This window comes from Humulus lupulus, chromosome X (genome assembly GCF_963169125.1).
Source record: "Humulus lupulus chromosome X, drHumLupu1.1, whole genome shotgun sequence".
In the NCBI taxonomy this organism is placed as follows: Eukaryota; Viridiplantae; Streptophyta; class Magnoliopsida; order Rosales; family Cannabaceae; genus Humulus; species Humulus lupulus.
In genome coordinates, this window is record NC_084802.1 from 49,119,870 (window position 1) to 49,131,142 (window position 11,273).

Sequence of the window (11,273 nt, forward strand, 5' to 3'; positions counted from 1 at the left end):
GGTCGTAATAGGTGTTCATTTACCTAAAACTAGCCATGATGTCTATTAAGCTAATCTAAGTTTATTTGGACTACAACTATTTTGTACTCAATACCAAACATAAAAATAATACATAAAAAAGACTCATTTGTCAATATTAAGGATGTATCTGCAAAAACTAAAGTCCTTGGAATACATAATTAAAAATTATTAATAAGGGTAGTCCCACTTTTGTAAGCTTAAACAGTAGTCCAAACAAAAGTCCCAGTTGAAAATATAATAGTCTGCCACTACAGTAATTGGTTACTTAATGCAAATAGTCATAGCCCTACAAAATTTACAGCCAATAATTAAGTCATTAACATAGGTTCCTCATTCACTGGAAGTTGAAATGAAAAAAAATAAACAAGTCCACTAGCCTTGTTCTCAATCTTCAACAAAGAATCAACAACCTATACGCCCTACAATTTCTCTCGAATACCTTCATCATGTTCGTCGATCCACTGGAACATCACGTCCCACTATATTCTTCACTTTCATATGAAGATACTCTTCGTATTTACTAACCGCTTCCTTCTTGAGCTCCTCCACTGCTTGGGACATCTGTTGATACTCAGCCGTGAGAAGACCCGACCGAAGTTCCTCTAATTTCATCGTCTTAACTTCCACCGCTGCTTCCAATTCCATGATCCTCTCTTTTAGGGAATTGGTTCTTTGTTTCAACATACGATTATCAAAATTTATATAAAAAATTTTGCTTTCCTTTTGCTCCAATTTCTCATGTAGATCATTGATGTAATGTATAGGCTCTGGGGCAGGCTTGTTACTCTATAGTGAGTAAACTCTTCCCACTTCAACAGGTCTAGATGTTGTCGGTCGAGCTCGGGGAACACCTGAATATTACATGAGTTAATTGATGAATCAGAATCCATTGCCAAGGTCTAAAAATAGAGTTCAAGATAAATATGTTAAACTGAGAAATCAATATGGAAGAGATGCGATTTTGAAGATTGGAGTACATGATCATTTATTGTGCAATAGGGACGGTATAGATGATGTGGGACTGCAATATCTATAGGGTATGGACAAGTGATACTTCAGTAATTGGAAGTGCCACCATTTTTGTTGTATTTGAAGTCAAGAAATTGGTCCCCACCCATTATTTGGTTGGACTATTCACCACACTTACTAAGTACACCAATAATAATGGCTGAAATATTTGGAATTCCATAACAAAGTGAATATCTAAGACCACTGAAACAAAATTCTTTTGTTCACCTAACATGTCCCATTAATAAACTAGTTCACTATCATTTACTTGATTATAATTTGAGCATATGAACTATTTAACCTTACATGTATATTTTCAGTATCTATATGATGGGACGTACTCCAAACTTGTGGTTAACATAATATTTATCTTTTACACTATTTGGCACATCCATTTAAATCAAAATCAAGTCCCTAAGCTTAAATTTACTTTCCATACACCAATAATTTTAAATGGAAATGTGGTGGCACGTGTTTTTTCCATGCATGGGATTTGTTTTTATTAACAAAATTATTTTTTGATGGATTACTCTATATAATACCCAAAGAACTTGCAATCCCCACTAACTGCATGCACGCAAACAACACAAGCATCCCATTCCCATTTTCTTTCTTACTCCGAGAGGTTAATATCAGATTTTCCCATAGGAGAATGTGATGGCAATCTCCAACAAAGATTCAAAGGAGGTGCAGGATGTGAACATTTATGAATTTGGCTCAACGGCCGATGAAGGCGTGAACTCAATCTGGGATAGTAGCAGGAATGCCTAACTTCTTCATGTACCCGAGTCATGGAACCTTCAAGTGACCGAAGTGGCACCAGGAATGAAGTTAACTACACTGGGTCCTTGGGAGGTTGTTCCAAAACCGGTGTACAAAGAACTAGAGAAGACAAAACCATTAGACGCTGATCGTTTCATTCATGAAGAGATTCAAAAGTTTGATGAGGCTATGAAGAATGCACAATTAGTTCGTGCAAAAATTGAAAAGAAAGGATTGAACTACAAGAACATTGGTGAAATGCAAGACGCAATAAACACTATGGTTCGTTGCTTCCAAGAGTTGGAGGACATCGAGTTCTAACAACAGTGAAGAAGCAAAAGCTTAAGATGTATGACGAACTAATTGAATGTTGTCTATGTGGTTTATCACCTTTTCTGTTTTAGTTGACCTTAGTATGTCATTATCCTTAGTATTTGGTTTATCACCTTCTTTATCCTCTCCCTTTTTCCATTACTATTTGTCAAACATTCAACCACTTATAATTTATTTTTTATTGCTAAATATAAATCTAACTAACCTTTTGTCAAATATATTGGCAAAATTAATTAATGTTAAAACTGTTGTACAATCTATAACATTTTTTTATTTTAGTTTAAAAAACAAATTAATGTTAGTGTCAAATATATTAGCAAAAATAAGTAATGCTAAAATATTCTCCCATGCATCTATATATATATATATTTTTTAAACACAACTTTAAAAAAATTATAACTTTGTTTCTACCACATAATATATTCTCAAACCATGTGAATAATATCTCAAACTTAATTATGGTAATTCACTTATCCCAACATTAAAGAAATAAAAAAAATCAAATATGTCCAAAGAAACTTAATACACAATCATAATATATCAATTTTAGTTATGTGCTACTTGTTTCGTGTTATGGATAACATCATTTAAATTACTTAACACATCATTAAAATTGCTTAGAAGCAACACATTGTTTTTATGAACCATAGACATATCTACTTATTATGAAACTTAGGAGTTGAATAGTCATGGTTTATAATGCATGTTTGGTAGCACTTTATTGCAGTTGGCATTATTTGACAAATTCTTCTTAAAAACATAGCGCAATGGTTTAACCCAAGCCGATTTAAATTAATTATGCTACTAAACTATTTTTGATAGACCACCAACATAAGCAAAATATGTCGAGTAAAATGCAACTACCATATTTAAGGGTCAACATCCAACTCCATGCTTTGTCTAGTCGGCTGTTAGTTCCTTGAGCAGTGTATGGTATAGTGATGCTTCTACATTAGGTGGCTTCTAGACTCCTAAGTTTAGTAGGCGGGTAGTAGCTACTCATTTGGCTAAAAAGAAATATATTCGTATGAACCTAACTTGACCTTGTAATATTTTAAACTAATAATTCAAATTAAGGTGTAAACATTACTTTGTTTCTCCTATATGAGTATGAGGGCCTGCGTACGATACTTACATTCCCTGAACCTGAGCAATGAACAAGTATAAGCATAATTACTTACACTTTGTTTAAGCAACTAAAATACAGTTAATTAAATTAAGATAAATATGTTGCAATAGAGTTGATCATCATCATGGATAGAACTATTAAGATAAATATGTTACAATAATCGTAGTCAACTTAATAAATTATGATTTGCAACAAGTTTTGATATAATTGGTCACCTAAACATGCCAATTGCATCTCAACGCATCTCTAACTTGAACAAGGAAGAACCACCTGTACATGAAACAACAGAGGTGATCTTCATCATGGACATCCATCCATTCTCACATCACGACCCATGATTTTCTTCACTTTCAGATCTAGATACTCTTGGTATCTGGTAATCACTTCTATCTTAAGTTCTTTGAAAGCGTGGGATACCCATTGATAATTAGGCATGAAACAACTGAACCTATGATCTTCAAATTCCTTGGTCTTCTCTTCCACCTGGGCTTCCAATTGCGATATCCTATCTTTCAATCAACAGTTCCTTTGTTCCAACCCACGGTTCTATAAATTTATAAAGAATATTTTGCTTTCTGTCACCTCCAATTTCTCATGAAGATCGTTGATGTATTGTATAGGTTCCGGTGGCAGGGTTGTTATCCTATAATGAGTGAGCTCTTCCCACTCCGGCGGGCCTGGTTGGGGCTATTGTACCGTAGGGAGAACTGGACGATTACACGAGTCTATTGATGAGTCAGAATCCATTATATTGCACATGCAACGATAGTTAAACAGGAATATATTAGATTTAAACAAAAATATTCATGCAAATAGCTTTGGCGGGAATTTGAAAGTAGTGAACTTGATTTTATGAGTATGAGGGTTTGATGAAGAACGTGTCTGAGGTAGGATGATGGTACCAATCTGTACCCTATGCGTAGGGTCTATTTTAAATAGTATATTGAAAGTATAGGATGAACATGTGGCATAGTGATTGAGTACAACAATAGGAGAAGTGAATTTGTTCAGTTCATTATATCTTGAACATTTTCCAGCTGTAATCTTTTGTTCACCTAACATCCCACATAATGTGTTGTGTTAACCAATGACCTCAACAATTTAAACAAGTGAGAGGATATGATATATTTAGCCTGCCATGATATTCTATACTTAGGTCATGGGGGATAAAACGTACAACATAAATATGAAAAAAGAATATGTATTTTTGGTAATTAAACAAACTCCACATTATTCCAACTTATTGACCATGCATCCCATACCTGATAAAGGTCTTTAAGTTGGTCTTGAAAAACTCTAGTTATATATGAATGTTGAACTACTACAAGCCCGAGTGACTGGAGGCCAAAAATTAAATTCAGACCAAAATATTTAAATAAACAATTAAAAATAATCATTTTATAGTGTGATACAAGTATTTTTTTTAACTTTGTTTATATTTTTAATTGAGTGGGTTAGGATGTAATATATTTTTACTCATTGTACTAAAATTCCTAATTATATAATTATTTGAAATACTCAAATTTATTTGATATAAGTTTAGAACTTGCGCATTGAATTAGATAATTAGTTAAAAACAATCTGGTACGTTTAAATATAAAAAAAATGATAATGATTTTTAAATGTAGGTTTTAGGTACAGAAATACTCTTGAATATATATATATATGTATGTTTGTAATAATCATACTGGTAATTTCAGCAACACTAAAGTATACATGAAAAATTGTTTTAGCTTTTGTTGATCAAGATTATTAATTGTAGTAATAAAATATTAAAAGTTTATTTTTATGGCTCAACACTTACTTTATCAATATTCGAACACTATTTTCATAGTTTATCATGATCTTGTATAAAATGAATATATTAGACAAAATTAATCATACTACTAAAGTTAGATAATGTAAACTTTTAAGGGTCGAGAGGTGAAATTTGTGACTTTAGTGACTAATCGATTATCAATTTGGTATTTTTTTCAAGATACTAAATACAATAGACTCATTTTAGAGAAAATTAATCGCATGATTAGGCTCTTGATGATTATGATCACTAATGGTACTAGTAAAGCGTCGAACAATTGATTTTCAAAGGTCAACGCATGAAATTAACGACTTTAATCACAAATTAAACACCCATTTGCTATTTTCTCATCAACAACCATAAAGTGGACACATTAGAGACAAAATCAACCATACTAATAAGCTTTTGTTGATTATGAACATAAATCATACCACTAAAGTTCAAAATTTTTTTGGCTTCCATGCAGTTTATGAGTACAATTAGTGACTAAAAGTCACTAATAAACATTCACTAAAGTATTTAATCATGGTTATGAACAAAATAGACACATTAGTCACAAATTAAACTGTATGATTAAGCCTTTGATGTACAAAATTAATTATTGTACCACTCAATTATCAACAAATTGACTTTTATGGGTCAACAAGTTTGAAATCAACCACCAATTTGTTACCTTCTCATGATCTTACATCATTTCTTACAATCCATGGTTGTCCTTTATTTGAAAGACAAATCCACACTCAGGACCAGGAGTAGTAGAACTATCGGGGGTCTTTTGTTTGTTTTTTTTTCTTCTTCTGGTTATTAGGCTTTCGCCCCTACCTGATCCCACAAATGGGGATACCATTGCCCGGGCTTCCTGCCATATGACACTCTCACTCCATGTCTCATCTCTCGCGTCCTTTATAGCAAGGGCCTTCCCTACTGCCTGAGCGTAGGTAGAAACCTCATGTACTGAAGCGATCCTAACGCTCTGGGCCATCCCAGAGTTGAATCCTCGAATGAATCATTCCTTCCAGGCTACATCTGTCTTGTTCTGGTTTCTAAAGGCTTCTAAGGTATTAAGTCTATCCTCTAGCAAAATGACCACTATACCCCTGCCTTACAACTCTCCCATCAAAGCCCCACAAGGGCAAAACAGTCTTTGTGTCCCATTTCCCACTAATCCTCAAATATTCCTATAAATTCCCAATTAATCCTGACATACCCAAATAATCACTAAATAATTACCCGTTACCTGTTAAATACCAAATATACGCTAAGTTCCCCAAAATACCCCTAGGCTCACCCAGAGCCGGGCATTAGACCCCGTTGTGACTATTCCGCTAATCCGCTTCGTCGGATCACCTCGAGCCAAACATCGCAAATATATCCACATAATAATGTGATCCTCAATCATTTAACACATATAATCAGATTTATACCCTCAACGGGTCAAAATTACAGATATGCCCTTATTAACAAGAACAGGCCCACATGCATATTTAATACACATAAACATGCACATATGTTCATATTACCACGTAAATCATGTATGCCACATAGTCACACATTTATTAAATTAATTCCACATAATAAATCCAATTATTCCCTCCAGGCACCGTAAACAAGGCACTCAGCCTTAATAGTAAATCTGGGACGTTACAGACTTAGTAACTAAGTCCCTTTAGTAGTACGAAACCAAAAGAAACTCTCAGCAGCACCTCACACACACACTCTCTCTCTCTCTCTCTCTCGTTTCTCTCTCTACCTCTTGGAGCTTTGGAGGAGTTGGATCATTTTTTAAGGGAGTTAGCTTGGAAACTTAGGCTTCAAGTTGGGGATTTGGTTAGGAGCAACTCAAAGCTTGAATTACACAATTGAGGTAAGGTTATGCTCTGTTTTTTGATGAATTACATGTAGTTGTTTAAGTTTTAGCAGAGTTTTAAACAAATGGCTGGGATTTTATTTGGGTTAGAGATTGGGTTTGGTTTTTGATATGTTTGTACTGCTTATGATGTGCTGTTTAGTGTTTTAGACTCATTTGGGACCTTGGTGAAAGTTTGGGACGAGATTTGGGAGTTTTAGCTCGAGGAAAAATGGTGGAAAACCAAGTTTTTCTAGGTTTCTGTAAGGGCGCCGCGGCGCTGTTCTTCCAAGACGCAACCCTAGGCCATTTTCAGGGGCCTTAATTTTGTATATTTTAGGGCATAGGCCCAGGGCTCGGGGGATGATTTCACCTCCCCGTGTGGGGGAATTGGAGGTCCCGGGAGCATGAGATTGGTCCCAGGTTCAATTATGGAATCGAATGGTAATGAGAACGTTATTTGTGGGTTGTGACTAAGTTACCGCTAGGGCTTGGGAGAAGATTGTTCTTAGGAGTCCTGTTTGCTTGCTCTTGGGCCAAAGGTAAGAAAACTGCACCCAATGCATGATGTACGTGATTAGGGCTTGACCCGATTGTTAAATATATATATTTGATTAGGACTTCGACCCCTATAATGTGTATGATTATGATTATGCTTGTGATTGTTTGATTAAGCATGCTGAATGCTCTGTATCTATATAATTGTTACATAATGTATGTCTGATTGCATTATCTGACTGAGAAAGGCTGTGAGTAACAACCTTGAATTGTTTCCTACTCCAATCCCAGCTTCAATCCTTCAATTCTCAAGGTTGACTTTAATCAAAGAAAGCAAAGCTCCAAGGCACACCAAGGGAGGGAGAGAGCAAAACAAGAGAGAGAGAGAGAGAGAGAGAGAGAGAGAGAGAGAGAGAGAGAGAGAGAGAGAGATGTTTTCCTTTCTTCTGAAAGGTTCCAAGTGACTAAGTCACTCATTAGAAAGGAAAGGACCAAAATACCCCTTGCCCACTAATGTCCTCTCCAATGCCCTCAAGGACAAATGAGTCATTTACCACTTTTCCTACTAATCATAATTAACGCCTCACAATTCCTGCCATCTTCAATATACTCGAATAAGCACTAAATAATTTCCCATTACCCCATAAATCCTGGTAACGTACTAAATTACTAAAATACCCCTAGACTCACCTCAAGCTGGGTATTTGATCTCATTATGACTAAACCGCTAACTTGCTCCCTAGGATTGTCTCGTGTCGTATAACCCAAATATATCAACATAATAATGTGGTGTCAATCATAAAATACACATATATTCAAATATGCCCTCAACGGGCCAAAATTACAAAAAATGCCATTCTAATAAGAAACGGGCCCACATGCATGCTTAATACACCTAAACATGCCAATATAGTCATATTATAATACAACTGACATAATCCATATAATCATGCATTTCATCACATGATAATGCAATTAAATCAATTATTGCCCTCCTAGCCCCCTAATTATGGCACTAAGCCTTATTAGGGAATTCAGGGACGTTACAGATCTGATCCTCACAGTAGCAAAACTTGTGTTTTATATAATTTTTTTAATTATATTTACTGTAATATATGTTATTTTATCAATCATTTAGTAATATTTTTGTGGGGCACTCATTTACTAATCTATATTTTCAACATTTGAAGAGAATATATTAATTTATATATTCAATGGGACCTATGTATTTTTCAAAAAAAATATTATCTTATAAATTTAGCGAATTATTACTTCACGACATAATCCCCGACTCGAGACCAGACAACAATATAATTTAAGTGAGTTGATTAATTAATCGGGTATGAATTTCTAGATATTTTACTATATATATAAAAATATATACATGGTAATAAATTATAATAATTCTTCATGTCGCCATTTAGAAAATAAAATTATACATCGTAATAATTGAAATCATAATCAAAATATTTAGTTTAATTATCTTGGAGATTAATCCTTCTACTAATTTATTTTAAATGTTGTTGGAAATGGTATTTTTGAAATACAAAATTATTTTTTCGGTGTACCATATTGGGTCCATTACAAAAAAAAAAAAACATATGTATACCATATTAGGCCCATTAGAGCCCGAACTCTTCGTAAGACTCCAAACTCCAAAAATGAAAGCATCGGCAGTCTGCCATGTGACTTCAACATTCTCAATAAATAAATTTTCAAAAATAATTTAATGCAAAAAATGTTTGTTTCAAGCAATACATTTCTTATGTTAGGGCAATGTCGTCTGTTACATTATAAGGAGGTATGTGATTCGATAGCTCCACACAGTAGCCATCATTCCCTAGGGTCTAACAACTAAGAGAAACTATTCAATTTGTAAACACCTCAGGCCATTCATTATGTTTAGTTTAGTTAGCCATTTCTAAAGCCTACCCATTTCCTATTCTCCATCTTCAGAAAGAGTTATCCCAACAAAAGAAAAATATGAGATTGAAGAGCTTGGCAACCCACCGACGAAGAAATGCCGGTGAACGATAGGAGGAGGAAGGTGAGCCGTAGTCGCCTGGATTGGTGGTCTGTCAAATGATGGCAGAGAAGAAACCCCGTAGAAGGCCAGGACAAGAAGTAGGTCCTCCACTACCGAAAGCCCAACCATCGGAAGGTCACTATATGACACAACCTTGGCCCAAGCGAGGTCAAAAGTTTATTCTTTTTTTTTTAAACCAAAAAAATGTAGTTATAGGTGTAATAAGTAGTAATCTGGTGTTTGAATGACCTTTTTCACAGTGCTATTTAAGCCTCTCCAATTATTCGCAACTTTTTTCTTTTAATTTTTTCGGTGTAATGAAGGAAGACCAAGAAGAAATGAATTTGCTGCGTTTGAAGGACCATCTGCTCCAAGGACCAAATGAAATTCCTCACCGGTGACCATATCGTCTTTCAACTCAGAGGTTTCAGATCTAGAGATGATCATGAGCCGAACCACTTCCCCAAATCTGACTTTCAGCATGTTGTTTAATCTGCATAGTGATGTGGAGGAAATCAAGAACAAAGGGTGTTGCCATTGTTCTAATGACAAATCAAGGGAGAATCATACCGAAGTTCTTTCTCCATCTCCACCACATTGGCCCTCTAAGACCAAGTAAGCCATGTCCGAAGAAGATTGCTTTTGTGTACTGTCTAGTGATGTTTAATCAAGTGAAATCCTTTTACCTTATGCCTGTTTTTGAAAAGGGAAAAAAGGTTTAGTTTATATCTTTTATCAGGTTGTAGTTTAAACATGTATTACAGAAAACATCCTCATGTGAAACTCTTCAAATCGGTTCAAATTCTAAATGTAAATAAATTTTGTGTTGTTTATGATTTCGATTACATGCTTCAATTAACACTTTATACAAAATTAATTTCTTATTGAATAACAAAATGAAATTATATTAATATCATAAACTGGACATATCCTTAATTGAATCAACCCTAAATTTCACCCTAAAAAACATGGTTATGAAACAAGACAGAAAATAGTTATTTTGATCAAATATGATAGTGAAAATGAATTTGAATTAAATTTATATTTAAGTTTATCAACTTATGCATCTGTAGTTTAGGGAGGATGACATACGACATACACCATCCTACATAGAATGCATGAGAAAATATTTGGTTCCCACCCTGCCATGGGATTAAGCTTTGGAGGATGCAAGACAAACTTAATACCAAATACATATACGGACTTTTAATATCAGCTAAGAATCAACTTTTAATTGTACAAATAGATTGCTATTCTATGGCGGCATAACTTAACTTAGTATGCTGGATCTTTCCTATATTACTTATGAATGAGGAAGGCAACTACAACAAAAATTGGGCCATAAAAAATTAATTGCTATGTGGTAGTAGAGGTTCTGCTAGTCCAACTTATATAAATCACCCAATTTCTAAAGAACAAGTTGCACACAACATACTTCTTCCGAAAATAATTACAAAGTAATAAGAAAACAAAATCCTCTCCATTGGGATAGATTGAGCTGCATATGGTCATGATGACGGCCCAACAACAATCCATTCAAACTAAATAATTTGGGCTCATTTATGAAGGAAGCTAAGCAACCACCCCAAATACAAAAGGTAATTTCAAAATAACTGCCCATACCTACTACATTCAAACTTGGTTAGTACTTTACACTTTCATCTCACCTCATTTCCCATTTTCAAAATCTTATATTTCATTTTATTTCCCATTTGCAAAATCTCAAATTTCCTTTTATTTTTTTTAGACTGCAATACGTTGTTAAAAAATTGTGAAAGAAAAACTTTTCACATGTAGAATTGATTAACCACTCTACTATTAATTTCAAAGTGGGCCTTACTTTGGTAGCCCA